At 45.7% G+C, this 15,548-nt stretch overlaps 1 long non-coding RNA gene across 6 annotated transcripts in view; it reads right to left on the minus strand.

Moving 5' to 3' along the window:
• The window catches only part of LOC128844962 (uncharacterized), an 88,198-nt gene that overhangs the window by 5,141 nt on the left and 67,509 nt on the right, over positions 1-15,548 (minus strand). For all 6 annotated transcript variants that reach the window (XR_008446566.1, XR_008446564.1, XR_008446565.1 and 3 more), the window contains one exon: positions 1,786-1,879. This is a non-coding gene — a long non-coding RNA (uncharacterized LOC128844962). The remainder of the gene's footprint in view (positions 1-1,785; positions 1,880-15,548) is intronic.

The raw sequence follows: 15,548 nt of genomic DNA on the forward strand, positions 1-15,548 counted from the left end.
ATCAAACTGCATGTGAAACAGATGCAGCAATTATTTGTTGGCAAAAACCTTTCTTTAGTAAATCATGAATGTACTAATTATTCAGTCTTGCTAACTAAAAACATAGTTTGAAGAGTCTGAGGTAGATTACTACTCAGCAATTTGCGGAATGTGCATGCTTGTGTACACACACAAACTAGTGTACCATTTTCCTATGCTGAATGGAATCTGCCAGATGCCTATATCAATTCACCTTATTGGCTTGATAGCGAAGATGAACCTTTATTTAACACGCAGGGCATTGTGTTTTAGAGGAGAAGGATATTAATTATATTCTCATATATTATAGAATCATAGAAATGCAGTGCTGGAAAGGACCTCGAGAAGGCACCAAGCCCAGCCCTCTGTGCTGTGGCAGGACCAAGTAAACCGAGACCGTCCCTGACAGGTGTTTGTCCAACTTATTTTTAAAAGCTTCCAATGATGGGGACTCCGTGACCTCCCTTGGAAGCCTGTTCCAGAGCTTAGCTACCTTTAGAGTTTGGAAGTTTTTCCTAATATCTAACCTAACTCCCCCTGGCTGCAGATTAAACCCATTACTTCTTGTCCCACCTTCAGTGGAAGGGAGAACAATTGGTCACCCTCCTCTTTATAACAGCCCCTAAGAGATTGGAAGACTGAAACAATGTCACCCCTTAATCTTCTTTTCTCAAGACTAAATATGCTCTGTTTTTTTAATCTTTCCTCATAGGTCAGGTTTTTAAAATCTTTTATCATTTTTATTGCTCTCCTCTGGAGTCTCTCCAATCTGTCCACATCTTTCCCCAAGTGTGATTCCCAGAACTGGACACAGGACTCCAGCTGGGTCCTCACCAGTGCTGAGTAGAGCAGGACAATTGCGTCCTGCGTCCTGTGTCTTACATAAAACACTCTTGTTAATACACCCCAAAATCACATTCGCCTTTTTTGCAACTGTGTCACACTGACAACGCATATTCAGTGTGTGATCCACTAGAACCTCCGAATCCTTTTCAGCAGTACCACCACCTAGCCAGTTATTCCCCATTACGTAGCTGTAAATTTGATTTTTCCTTCCTAAGTGAAGTACTTTGCATTTGTCTTTATTGAATTTCGTGTTGAATTCATGTACCAGTATACAGTTAGCTAATAAGTGTGTTGCCCATGTGTTGTAGATGTGATTTTCTACACAAGTATACATAATGCAATGCCCCATTTGGCCATGATCTCATAAGATAAGAGTCCGACCTACTAGGTTCTTGGATAGGAAACTTCCAGGGAAACCTGAGGCTGGAAGAGAATGAAGCAGGGTCCTGCAGATAAAACAATCTGTGCTGACAAGCTTGTGTGGCAATGCACATGTACCAAGAGACAGAGTTAAAGTCACAGATGGGCAACTTCAGATTTTTGGGTGCCTCACTACACAGACTTTAACGTTCGTTGAATGTAGTTGTTTGGAAGTTTTTTTGGTTTTGTTTTTTTGTTATTGGTATGGAATGTCTAGTGATAATTTTCTTTTAAATGATAAAATGGTAAAATGGTTTTGCTTTTTGCCTTTTTAAAGTATTATTTCCAACTCGCCTTCTTGTCAAAAATGGCTGCACTGTTTTTGCTCAAACTTTCCCAAAACATTTGCACCCAGAGACCAAACATGGAAAATTTCAGTCTAAAAGGCAAAAGACTGACTAAGTTTAAAACAACTGAAAAAAATCCATCCAAATGAAAACATTTGTGCAACCTGAAGTATAGGCATCGCTACCCACTCCGCTGTAACGACAATGTTCATACCTTCCATCCAAGGGTCTCCGACTGCTTTCAAACTTGAGTTCAGGCGTGTAACACACAATACTTCCCGATATCATCCATTATCCTCATTTTACAGCTGTGGAAAGAGAAACACAGAGAGGTCATAATAACAAAGAAGTCAGTGGCACAACCAGGAATAGACGCAAGACCTCCTGCCTCTCAGTCCATTACTGTAACCAACTATAGCAATATCAGTCATTAACGTGTTCACAGAATTACAAAATCATTAGGTCAGCGCTACCTCATTCATTGGTACCACACAAGATTATCCCTAGGTTTGTAATGACAAAGTTACGCCCTTCTTCAGTGGTGACACGTTGCATTTTCTGGGGGCACTGAAGGGGTTAAAGGAAAAAAGCATTTTTGAGGCTTGAGGAGGATAGAAGGCAAATGAAGTAAATTTCCCAAGTGCTGTCTAAATATGGGGCACTCTCAGAATGGCAGCTGCTGAAATGGCTCTAGCTAAAATGTTGCTTTCCCTTCACTTCTCCACTCAGAAGCAAACACACACACGTTCACATATATGAATATAAGAGTCGACCTACAAAGTCAGGCACATGGAAATTTATTCTGTTCTCTTAGAAATGCTGATAAATGCTATTCTCCGAAGCCAAATGCTCCATCAAAGTCTCTCTTTAACCTTGTTTCTTTATCTTTTAACAGTTTCTTTGATAAGCCTCAGTAGCCACACGAAGGCTGGAAGTTTTTGCCTCATTCCTTTTCCTGGGGCTTCCAGAACTTGTCAAGGGTCCTGCTCATTTCTAAATGTTTATAGAGATTGAAGCAGGGACAGGACAATAAGGACCAGTCAGAAGATCTGTCCAGCTTTCAAACCCAACATAAAACTTCCTGGAGTGTGAAAACCTCCAGACAGCTTCTCCCCTGTAATTTTCCATAGTGATGGGCTGAACTTCAGAGCTTGAATCCAGCCTGCAGGTCCCTAGAATGCAGGGGAAATGGGCACACCTCATCTCCAGCTCGCTGCGCCTTCTGCTCACATTGGAGACTAACGTGCTGGAAGACCTTGAAGGAACGATCCTGGGATTTCTGCCATGACTGAAGTCAGGAAGTCCCAGGACTCTCAAGGGAAAACTTGTTCCAGTGAGATTTTCATCAAGATTTTGCAGACCTAGGAAGTTTGAATAAACCTATTCTGCACGGCTGTGTTCAGTGCTAGCACAGTCCCCACTGAACTCTATGGAGTTGCACCCACATACAGCAGGGTGGAATTTGCAGGCAACTAGAAACACGCCTTCTCAAGGATGATTCCCCACGTACAGTTACATTTCAAGACCTATCCGGTAGCCAACTTTTCATCCACTGAAGGTTTGCCATGTTCGTTTTATATTGTTCTGGTTTGTTATATCCAACGCATTACACAAATCTATGACATCAACCCTGTTACCTTTATCAAACAAACTTATAATCTCGTTAAAAAAAGATATCAAGTTAGCTTGACAGGATCTATTTTCCATAAACTCCTGTTGATTGGCATTAATTATATTGCCCTCCTTTTATTCTTTATTAACCAAATCCCAGGTTGGCTGATCCATTATTTTACCCAAGATCAATGTCAGGCTGACAGGAATACAGTATAGAACTGGCTGAACATATATGCCACACTGCTACTTTTGCTGACCTCTCCCCTACTGCTCTGAGCTGGGCCGAGCTCTCCCGTGCCGATCCGGGCTGAGCCAAGCCGGGCTCTCCCCTGTATCTCCAGTAGCCAGGACGGGAGAGTGCGGGCAGGGCCATGAGGAGGCCGAAGCACTCTGTACTGCTGAGCATGTTTAGCTCTAATGCGTATAATGGAATGTTTCTTCTATCTAAGCAATGGAGCATTAATCCCAAAGAACTCTTTGTTCCTTACTAGGAACATGTCTCTTGTGGGTGTGAAAGTGACTTGAAAGAACAATAATGTCAGTAGAAATGACCTGTGCAAATATTAATTATTAACTATGTTAGCTTGGCACTGCCATAATGAAATATCACATTCTTCAAAGAAACAAATCCCACTAAAAAGACCCCAGATGAAAAGCACAGTAGCTACTATGACGTAGTGAGAATTAGGATGAATTAGGGAACACAGTATTGATTCGCCTTGCCTGCAATGGCTGTTTTCTATTTAGAAGTATGGAAAACAAAATGAAGAATAAATGAGGCTGTATCAAAAAAGACTGGGGGGCGGGGTGATATTTAAGCACGTAGGCCACAAATACAAGAATTTGTGCATCTTCTGGTGACGGGATGGGATGAGAAGGCAGGGCAGCTGGGGGTGGGGGAAGGCTCCAGGCTGAGCAGCGAGGGGGTGGCGGTGCTGGGTGGCAGGCCGGGCAGCATGAGGCAGGGCTGTGAAGTGGAGACCAGCTGAATCCGATAGGGAGGGGATGGGGATGGGAATGGGGATGGGCTGTTGGATGAACAGTCACCTGGTGACCCCTAGGTCTTGTGTTATGAGGAGTAAATAGCACTTCCTTATTTACTTTCTCCACACCAGTCATGATTTTATAGACCTCTAACATATCCCCCCTTATTCGTCTCTTTTCCAAGATAAGTAGTCCCAATCTTATTAATCTCTCCTCATATGGAAGCCATTCCATACCCCTAATCATTTTTGTTGCCCTCTTCTGAACCTTTTCCAATTCCAATATATCTTTTTTGAGATGGGGCGACCACATCTGCATGCAGTATTCGAGGTGTGGGCGTACCGTAGATTTATATAGAGGCAATATGATATTTTCTGTCCCATTATCTATCCCTTTCTTAATTATTCCCAGCATTCTGTTCGCTTTTTTGACTGCTGCTGCACATTGAGTGGATGTTTTTAGAGAACTATCCATAATGACTCTAAGATCTCTCTCTTGAGTGGCAACAGCTAATTTAGACTTCATCATTTTATATGCATAGTTGTGTCACAACCCAATGGCCCCCTCCCTCAGGTCCCGTTGGAAGGCAGATCAGCACTGCATGTTGCTAATGCTGTTGCAAGCATAGCAAAGCATGTTGGGGAGGGTCAAAGGTGTGAGTGTGGAGTGGAAGATTCCTTTGCAGGTTACGAGAGGCTGAAAGGGAGAGGGGGAAGACGGAAGAGAGCAGAGAACGGGTTAACTCGACACTTCAGCTAGCTCAGTCCGAAGATAAGACGCTGACTCCAGCCAGCTCAAGGCCACAGCACACATCTGACTCTCGACTATCTGCCAAGAAAGACGGTGGCCTGGATTTCACCCCGACCAGCCGTGAGAAAGGAGGATTCAGCTGAAGAGACTTGCAGAGGCAGCCAAAACGAGAGAGACGATGAAGGCCAGAGAGGGGAAAAACAGACTCTCGCATCCCTGGAGCTGGTGTGTTTTGGGAATGCTGAGGAGGCCACAGAAAGCCAGTTTGGACTGGTACAAAGAGCACCAGGAACAGAGGTCCCTGAACGAAACGCCCCCTAAAAAACCCGGGACTTAAAAACCCTCCTGAGAGCCAGAGCAAGTTGGAGATCACAGCGGACCCTGGATGACCAATGCACGGGACAAGAACTCCTGTCAACCCCTCCCCCTCTTCTTCTTAGGTTACACCCAGGCTTGGCCAGCCTCGGGTTGTGCGTATATGAGTACAATAGTGGGTTAGGGCTGAGGTACTAACGCTTTCTTGCTTCCTTTGAGTGACGTGGGAGCAGTCCCAACACTCACTGCTGTTATTTTATTATTTTATTAATAAAACTTTAAAATTCAGACACTTGGTGTGCTCTTCATCTCCTCCCCTAAAGATCCTGCAGCCTCAGCCTGATCATCTGACGCCCCAGGCAGATTGGTAACATAAATATGTCACAGTTGGAATTATGTTTTCCAATGTGCATTACTTTGCATTTATCAACATTGAATTTCAATCTGCCATTTTGTAGCCCTGTCACCCAGTTTTGTGAGATCCCTTTGCAACTCTTTGCAGTGTGCTTGGGACTTAACTATCTTGAGTAGTTTTGTATCATCTGCAAATTTTGCCACCTCACAGTTTACCCCTTTTTCCAGATCACTTATGAATATGTTGAAGAGTACGGGTCCCAGTACTGACCCCTGGGGGACACCACTATTTATCTCTCTCCATTCTGAAAACTGACCATTTATTCCTACCCTTTGTTTCCTGTCTTTTAACCAGTTACTGATCCATGAAAGGACCTTCCCTCTTATCCCAGGGCAGGTTACTTTGCCTAAGAGCCTTTGGTGAGAGACCTTGTCAAAGGCTTTCTGAAAATCTAAGTACATTATATCCACTGGATCTCCCTTGTCCACATGCTTGTTGACCCCATCAAAGAATTCTAGTAGATTGGTGAGGCATGAGTTCCCTTTACAAAAAAACATGTTGACTCTTCCCCCAACAAATCATGTTCATCTGTGTGTCTGATAATTCTGTTCTTTACTATAGTTTCAACCAATTTGGCTGGTACTAAAGTGAAGCTTACCGGCCTGTAATTGCCAGAATTGCCTCTGGAGCCCTTTTTAAAAATTGGCATCACATTAGCTATCCTCCAGTCATCTGGTACAGAAGCTGATTTAAATGATAGGTTACATACCATAGTTAGTAGTTCTGCAATTTCACATCTGAGTTCGTTCCGAGCTCTTGGACGAATATCATCTAGTCCTGGTGATTTATTACTATTTAATTTATCAATTTGGTCTGAAACTTCATCTAATGATACCCCAATAGGATATCAGGGTTGGAAGGGACCTCAGGAGGTCATCCAGTCCAACCTCCTGCTCAAAGCAGGACCAATCCCCAGACAGATTTTTGCCCCAGATCCCTAAATGGCCCCCTCAAAGACTGAACTCACAACCCTGGGTTTAGCAGGCCAATGCTCAAACCACTGAGCTATCCCAGATTTGTCACCTAAAAATAATGGGTCAAGTTTGGGAATCTCCCTCACATCCTCAGCCGTGAAGACCGATGCAAAAAATTAATTTAGTTTCTCCACAATGGCCTTATCATCCTTGAGTGCTCCTTTAGCATCTCGATCATCCAGTGGCCCAACTGGTTGTTTAGCAGGCTTCCTGCTTCTAATATACTTAATTATTTTGCTGTTACTTTTTGAGTCTTTGGCTAGCTATTCTTCAAATTCTTTTTTGGCCTTTCTAATTATATTTTTACACTTCACTTGCCAGAGTTTATGCTCTTTTCTGTTTTCCGCAGTAGGATTTAACTTCCACTTTTTAAAGGATGCCTTTTTGCCTCTCGCTGCTTCTTTTACTTTGTTGTTTAGCCACGGTGGCACTTTTTTGGTTCCCTTACTGTGTTTTTTAATATGGGGGATACATTTAAGTTGAGCCTCTATTATTGAGTCTTTAAAAAGTTTCTATGCAGCTTGCAAGAATGTCACTTTTGGTGCTGCACTTCTTAATTTCTGTTTAATGAACTTCCTCATTTTTGTGTAGTTCCCCTTTCTGAAATTAAATGTTACCATGGTGAGCTGCTTTGGCGTCTCCCCCCCCCCCCACACACACACACACCCCAGGGATGTTAAATTTTATTACATTATGGTCACTATTACCAAGCAGTTCAGCTATAGAAAGGTTATTTTACCTCTGTATTTGGCACTGGTGCAACCGCTGCTGGAATGCTGAGTCCAGATCTAGTGTGCACAACTCAAGAATGCTGTTGATAAACTGGAGAAGGTTCAGAGAAGAGGCATGAGAATGACTGAAGAATTGGAAAACGTGTCTTACAGTGATAGGCTCCAGGAGCTCAGTCAAAGAGAAGGTTACGGGGTGATTTGATCAGTCTGTGAGTACACAGATGGGGAACAAATATTGAATAGTGAGCTCTTCAGTCTAGCAGACAAAGGTATAACAAGATCCAATGGCTGGACTCTGAAGCTAGACAAAGTCAGAAATTAAATAAGGTGCAAACATTTAACAGTGAGAGTAATTAACCCTTGGAACCACTTGCCAAGGGTCATGGTGGAGTCTCTGTCGCTGTCAATTTTTAAATCAAGATGGGATGGTTTTTGAGAAGATCTGCTCTAGTTTAGCCCGTCTCTGCCCTGTGCTATCGGAGGTCAGAAACAATGGTCCCTTCAGGCCTTGGAATCTATTAATCGGTGCTGGGAACAGCTGCAGGGCAAAGATTGTTACGGGGGATATTCAACACTCGGTGACTGTCCCACTCCTGAGAAGGCTGAACAGGCTGTAGTTTTCCAAGTGACGGATTCCCAGGGTGCTGCGTGGAGCTATCCTAGAGAAACCTGGGGCCACGCCTGCTCTCACACCTGGCAGAGGCACTATTGTTATTCATTCCCCGATGTCACCCAGTGGGAGAATGGGAACGGGCCCGTCGAACTTTCATGACACTGGGAAGGAGGCCTTATACCCATGGTACAGAGAGAAAACTGAGGCCCCAAAAGATGAAGTGAGCTGCCCAAGTTCACACAATGATCGGCAGTTGAGTCGGGATTAGAACTGGCTGCTGTCCAGCGCTCAGGCCACAAGAGATGCTGTCACACTCACACCTCAAACACAGGATTGGGTTCTGGTGCTCTGTTTAAACCAGACAGACACGGCTCACTACAACAATACGCAGCACTCGGGCGCTCTGGCCTGGCCCAGCACCGAAGCACAGTTAAGTTCCAAGCATCACTTTACACAACACAATTATGCTCTGATGAATACATAATTATGGTACAGACAGAATCCAAACAGATCGAGTCCCAGAGTAAACAGGAGAACAACCATTAACCGTTAACAAGAGGGGAAGAGAAGGACAGAAAAGAGAATTTCGTTGATTGAAGGGAAAAGAAACCAGGATACTGACCCCTGTTGTGACACTGAGCCTTCCCTTCCCTCAGTGCCCAGATCACAGAGCAGTTGCCCCAGCGGCTGTGACGGAAGGGAAGAACTGGTGTGGCGGATGGGAAGGCAGGAGTGGTGAAAGGCCATAAAGGACAGTGTCAATATGAACAGATACTGAGGCAGCCCCACCAATGGGCACTCTCCAATCTATAGACTGTTGGGAGCGCTGTGTTACTGACCACACGTCCATGGTTTATGACGGTCTCTCACCAAGCTCTGGTCAGCTTGTGAGACCAGGTATGATCACAGCCAAAGGGGGTAGGCCACAGGTTGCCATTGCTGTAGATGTGTTTCCCTTGGCACACACGGAGAGCATTCAGGGATGTAGATTTGAATTAGCACCAGCCAATGAGTTGTGAACAAGGGAAGTAGTTTCATTCCATATGGCTCCTGGATGAGAACAGACAGCTCATCCAACTGGGTCTTCTTCTTAGATGGATTTGATTTAACAGAACTGTTCAAAGCCGGGCTCAGTCCTTAGGTGATAAATACGCCCGGGAATACTCAGCACGGGAACGACAGTGCTGGGCCATCCCGCGGCTACAGCAGACCCAGCAATGGAGATTCTGGGAGCTCTGCAATCCCAAGCACCTTTTACAGGGTGTTTCTTGGAACCTCTCTGTGCTCACAGCAGCCTTGTCAGAGGCCAGGAGCCTGGCACAGCGAACCCACTGAGACAAAAGGCAGATTTCTCCAGTGATTGACAAATGGAAAAGTGAGACTTCTGGTGCCACACTCCAGGCACAATAGAGGACAAACGCACTATCATACCGATTACAAACTGCACATTTAATAACCTGTAGGGCTGCCAGCCCTCCAGGATTGCCCTGGAGTGTCCAGGAATTAAAAATCTTTAATTAAAGATTATGTCTCACAAGATGACCAGGGCTGGGCTATGATGAAACCTCCAGAAATATGTCTAACCAAAACTGGCACCCTAACCCTGAGGGCTCCTGTCCAGAGTGAATAGTTTCAAACACTGCCTCAGAGCAGAATTAGCACAAAGTGCTCATGATGACAAAACTACAGGGCAGCCCCATGGAGAGCTCTCAGCTTCAGGGGATCAGCATAGGCACGTCTGATGGCATTGCATTGACTGCAATGGGCTTACATCAGGGATGATTCTAGCCCACAGTGCACAGTGCCCATAGAGAGAGAAGTGGCTCTGAAAGAAGCCACCGTTGGGTCTCAAATTCCTCTCTCAGAATTATTTCAGGTCTATTTCAGGTCACTTTGCAAGCCAAGGTAACATTTCTACTGCTGGCACCATAAACTATGCCTGAAACTCCAGCCAGGCCCTTCTGGACTCTTACGTTCAGTCTCCCCAGGAGGAGCGCAATGGGAATGCTTAGTGGGTGCTCACTATGACTGAGCCTTGTGTATCTTGCCCAGCCACAGGGATGTTCGTTTACTGTTTAAAAATAAACACCTTTTGATGAATCAAGAGCAGGAATTTTAAGCAAGGCTCCCACTGAAACAGATTTTACCTAGATTTGACTAATGGGAACAACAGACAGGTAACAGCTGAGCTCAGAGGAAGCCTGCAAACCAGAAAGTGTCTGAATGTTCAAATACTTCCCCAGGTGGTAGCCCCGGAGCCAGCATGGCCCTCATTCTCTGTTATCACACACATGGTCACACTAGGAAGCAGCAAGAGAAACTGCCTGTTTATTCCCCACGGACTTGGCATGTGAACGCCCTTGGAATGAGCCCCAAATGGGTAAATGCAAATCCAACAGCAGAGACAACAGGCTAGGCTGGGTGACAGCCCAGAGTACTTGGCAGAGCTGATGGGCTGGGTGACAGCAGGTGTGTTTGGCTGGGCTGCGTGTACCTGATTTTTTAATTCAATATATTAATGAAGAAGAAAATAATTTGGACTCAGGAACATGCAGGAGGACAATCCCAGTCATAAGCTCTGTGCTGGGCCAAGTTAGACAGTGCATGCCGAACATCCCAGTGAGCGCCTGAGCCCCCCAAACTCCCCCCCATTAGTTCTCTGAGGCTAACTTGGTGCTGCCACCACTGTCCCTTTGTCCAGCTTTGTCCTGTTAAGCCAGTGGTAGCAGCTCAGGGAGAGTGTTGACAACGGGACACCCCCCAGGAGAGCAGCAGGCCCTGGCATGCAGGATATGGAGAAACCAGGAGCTTGCCACATTGCTACCTTGGCTGTGAGATCTCTCCTGTCCATGGCTGGATCAGATCTGCGCGGAGACATGGTTGTATTGAGGGAGCTTTCCCCAGGCCCGTGCGGAAAGGGTTTTAGAACCAGACAATTGCCATTCTCTGATGGCTCACTCAGGAACATTCAGCCCCAGGCCAAGGAAGCCATGCCAACCCCCGCTAGCTACAACCACTTTTAAACTGCCCAGTACTGTGTGTTGTTCGGATCCCACTGTAGATATGCAGGGCCCAAAAAAAGCTGTTATGAGTCAGGTATGGCAGGATGAATGAGGTCCCAAGCCCAGGGCAGCATCACTTTAATGTAGGAAAGCAGCTGGAAGTGATGAGATCACAAAGTGAAATGAAATTCAGAAGTCCCTGTCTTTGAGGTGAATTCGCCACCCCCCGAAAGGAGACATCTCCTCTTGTCAAGCAACTTCACTTGCACACAGCAACTCAACCTAACAGCTCTCATTTCTAGCCAGCGTAACTCATCTCAACTCAGCTGTCAGACCCCTTTTTCACTTAAGCCGGGTCCCCTTTGTGGCAGCAGCATGCACCTCGGGGCAGGGCTTGTGCTAGAACATCACTTGTGCAGTTTTAAACATGAAAGTTCACAAAGCTGACTTCAAGAGCCCAGGCAGGAAAGGCAAATGACACAATTCCTGTGAATTCCAAAGAGAGGAAATCACATCTCCTGCTTTTTACTGTATCAGGGGAACCTTAAAAGAGACATTAATGGTTCCTTTAATCATGATTACAGACAGATGTCACTCTCTCTCCCTTAGAGGACTGAGGACATTGATAGCTGGCTCTCTGAACTCCCTTCCACTGAATTCGAACCTGCTCGGTGGTGTATGTCAAACCCCAATGAACAGTTCCTTTCATTGGTGCTGTAGCAAAGGCCTAACCACCAAGGCGGTTTCTCCTGGCAGTGGAGTTCATTCTGCATAAAGGATTATAAATTGCCCATGCCTACAGTCAGACAAAAGAGAAGGAGATAAGGCACTAGAGAATTCCCTGGAACCTCCCCCCTCATCAAACACATGTAACCCACTGAGGACCATTGCGCCAGCCAGAGAGACCACAGCCGATAGCATTGTACCAGGCATCATAGAGCGAGTCAGTCTTGTGAATCCACAAATCTCTGGGGGGGCCCCAGGAGCAACACAAGGTAGGATCAACGAGTGTCTCTTTTGCGCATCGATGGACACTTTGAGAGCACAACGTGCTGGGGTGCTTCTGTCCACCCTAGTGACATGGCTGAAGAGCATGTAAGAAAGCTTCTGAGTGTAGCAAGTGACTGGAGGAAGGTCAGAACTCTGCGAGGTGTTGGCGTTTCACACAAAGTCACACCACTTATGTTCAGGGACCTGGCACTGACAGCACACATGGAGTGCCTCTATCTGCTGCACATCTGCCTGCGAGAGGATCCAGGTTTCCGGCCCATACAGCAGTATAGGCAGTACACAAGTTAGATAGATATTGAGCCTGGTCTCACCCCCCCACCACGCCCTTTCCCACCCCAAGAGATGGATGGGACAGTCTGATACGTATTGTCCAACTCCTATTTCATTGTCTCTGCGAGGGGCCATTTTACCCCAAACAGCAGAGAAGCTGCATTTGTTTAGACAAAATAGCAGAATATTAGACCAGTTTCTGACACATCCTTTGAGCAATAACATTGTCCCCCACGGGGCACAAGTCAGCACAGAGTTCGGCCCATTATATCTAACCTGAAAGAATTACTCTGCCATTCCCCCTTCTAACAAACTCTTAGTGGTATGGTCAGCCGTCTGTGTCAGCAATGATCTCGGTGCATGAGCCGGCGGGAGAGAGGTGGCCTGAACCCAATGTTGCCTTGGGAACTTTGAGGTTGGTTGCTGCACAGTGCTGGGATGTTGGCATGGTCTGACCCCTCAATTCTTTTATCCAGTCTCCAATGAAGCTCCCTCCAAGACGTGACCAAGGAGGAGTCAGAAAGCGGAGCGGGACACAGCGAAGGAAAGGAGATCACCGAGGATCAGCGCTTTCAGCTGTTACTCACACTGTGGGCTCTGGCTTTCTTGTCTTCAACCACCACCAAATATTTATTAAAGAAACTGGGCTGACTGTTGAATCATTTCATTGTGAAAGCTTGTGAAGCTCATGTTATTATTCATTCTTATGAATGTTTCCAGTTCAGCCTCTCTCTTTCCAATATATTCCACAGAGAAAATCGAAAGTTGAAGCCAATCGTTACAGTAAATGAATGATGCAGCCGCTTGAGGATAGGAACGAGGCTGCTGCTCGGGGACTGTCGCAGGTTAGTGGGAGTGAGTTAATCTTTGCACACAAGGAATGCAGAATGAGGGAGCGCTACAGGCTAGATTTAATCCTGACCAGCTGTTCTGTGCACTGCTTCCTGAGCTGACTTGTTTGTGGGTTTCACCATCACACATTCAAGGCTGGATCTACAGGGAGGAGCCATGCTGATGCAATGGCTCCTCCAGACCATCATAATGGGCCTGCCCCTGCCAGCACAGACAGCAATGGGAGTTCTCAAGCCCACCCTCCCCCAGGCTTCAGCACAAGCCAGAATGTCCTTACTGCACTTTTTAGTGCACTAGCATGAGTCTGTGTATCTGGCTGGGAGACGCGCTCCCAGCTGCAGTGTAGACAAACCCCTAAATGACCTGGCACCTGCCTACTTTGGAGATGCCTCTCCCTGTGCCCACTGCCACAACTGCCATTAACGGAGACCGTGGACATGGGCATGCTCCTTGTTATAAAACGGGGGGCCCCCGCAAAGCATGCTCTGCAAGCGTTCCCTCTCTGGGAACCAAGATGCTTCTGAATTCTCCTGTGGGGACTCACACCGGCCACCTCGGACATTACATTTGTTCTTATTATAGCTTGGGCTCCGACAGTCATCACACATCATATCCTGCCTACTATTCATCTCAACGGGAGAATGCTGCAAAGCAAGAGGAAATACAACAGAGCTTAACGCAGCTTCGCTCAAACGGAATTTGCCAAAGACTCATTGAAAAATGGGTTTAATTAGGGCTGCTAATGGGGAGCAGTTTGTTCCTGAGATTTAAAACTAAAGTCAGAGGGTATCTATAATTTCAACATTTTTAATTATAGATAGGAACTTATTTCTCTCTTCCACCTTAATTATAAAAATCCATCTTTATGAATCCCAATTTTGAGGCAAATAAAGGAAAGGCAGCATAACTTTTATAGTTTAGTTAAGAAAATTTGAGAGACGCTTCATTGTGGATGAAACAGATTCATCCCAGGAAGTGGTGGGAGCAGCCAGCTCTTGTTAGCCCAGTTACTGTCAGCTCAACAGCATTGATTTTAACTGGGGAGATGTGCAAAGGAAGAAGGTGTTGTCTCTAATAAAGACCAGAACTTGGTGTAGCCTCATGCAGTGATCGGAATTTCCTGCATATCATGTTACAATTAAGCAGAGTATTAGGGCTGGAGTCTCTAATTGGCCTAGCGAGCTCTCTTCAATAATCCCACGTTCTAGGAGTCACTGCAGCCCTCTCTTCAATTGATTATTGTCAGAATTACTAAATTGCCTGAAAATTGTTTCCTCAGATACAAGGGCCAGTGGTTCTCATTAGAATCACTTCTCCCAAGTCTCCTGTGTAGCCCGATTTTATTTAAAATCAACAAGTGCTGCTTTTGTGAAATTCTGCCCGTTAGCTGGCTCTGACCTGGTGACCCCAGTAAATGAGTCTGAGCGCTGTAAAACACTGATTTAATAATAAGTAGCCAAGACAACTGACTAGCAAGTGAGGCCTGCCACTGCTTCGCAGCCACTACACTGTATTTTAATGCTACACCTCTGCTCGGATCAGAATGGAATCAGTGAGTGAAGTTCAGATGTGGCACATTTCCTATTTTCCTGACAGCTTATTTCATGGATCACAGGGACCAAAGTACAGCTGCTTATTCAACAGAGGAAAGAATGAATCAATTTTCATTCTTTAATACATTATGTGACCTATTCTCTGTTGCTCTCTCCTGTACAATGGCTCCAGTCTTTTTAAGGCCTTAAGTTTTGTCAGATAGAGAAAATTTAAAATAATGACAAAATGACCTGCCCTAGGACTGCTTCCAGCGGAATAACTACTCTGCTGGTAATAAGTCCAAATGAAAGATATTATGTCAGCCAGTTTGAATTAAATAGATGAACTATAGTCCTACATTATTAAAAAGAAACCAATCTGCTGGACGAGTTCCAAACTCTAGCTCTGGATTCCTCAGCGGTTTCTACCCTCATCTGCACTAATAATTCCTTCCATTTTAAAATGGAAAGGAATAATCTGACAAAATGGCAGCAGCAGCACCTGGCTGAGGCAGCAAGTGCTTGTTGGGGAGAAATCCAAACCTCTTCTGCTCTCCCCGGCTGTAGGAGTAAGGCCTCCACAGTAACTGCAGAGTGGGAGTGGGAGTGGGAGTATGAGGAGACGTAGGTGGCTCATGGTAGGAGGGAGATGCACAGACTCCTGGGGAAGGGCTAGGCTAGAAACACACTTCAATACCCAGCTACTCACCCACCATAGCCCTGCACCAGCCAAGCCCCAGCCATGCTGCCAACGCCATGATCATCAGCAGGGAAAACAAGCAACAGGAAGGCTTGATACGCTGAGTGGTTCCCTGGGGGCTGAATGGGATGGGAACATGGGTGACAGGAGGAGCAAGCGGAGAGGAGGAGGAGAGGTGCCCCTGCATGGAAAATCCCCCGTTAATATCCCAGTC

This window comes from Malaclemys terrapin, chromosome 10 (genome assembly GCF_027887155.1).
Source record: "Malaclemys terrapin pileata isolate rMalTer1 chromosome 10, rMalTer1.hap1, whole genome shotgun sequence".
In the NCBI taxonomy this organism is placed as follows: Eukaryota; Metazoa; Chordata; order Testudines; family Emydidae; genus Malaclemys; species Malaclemys terrapin.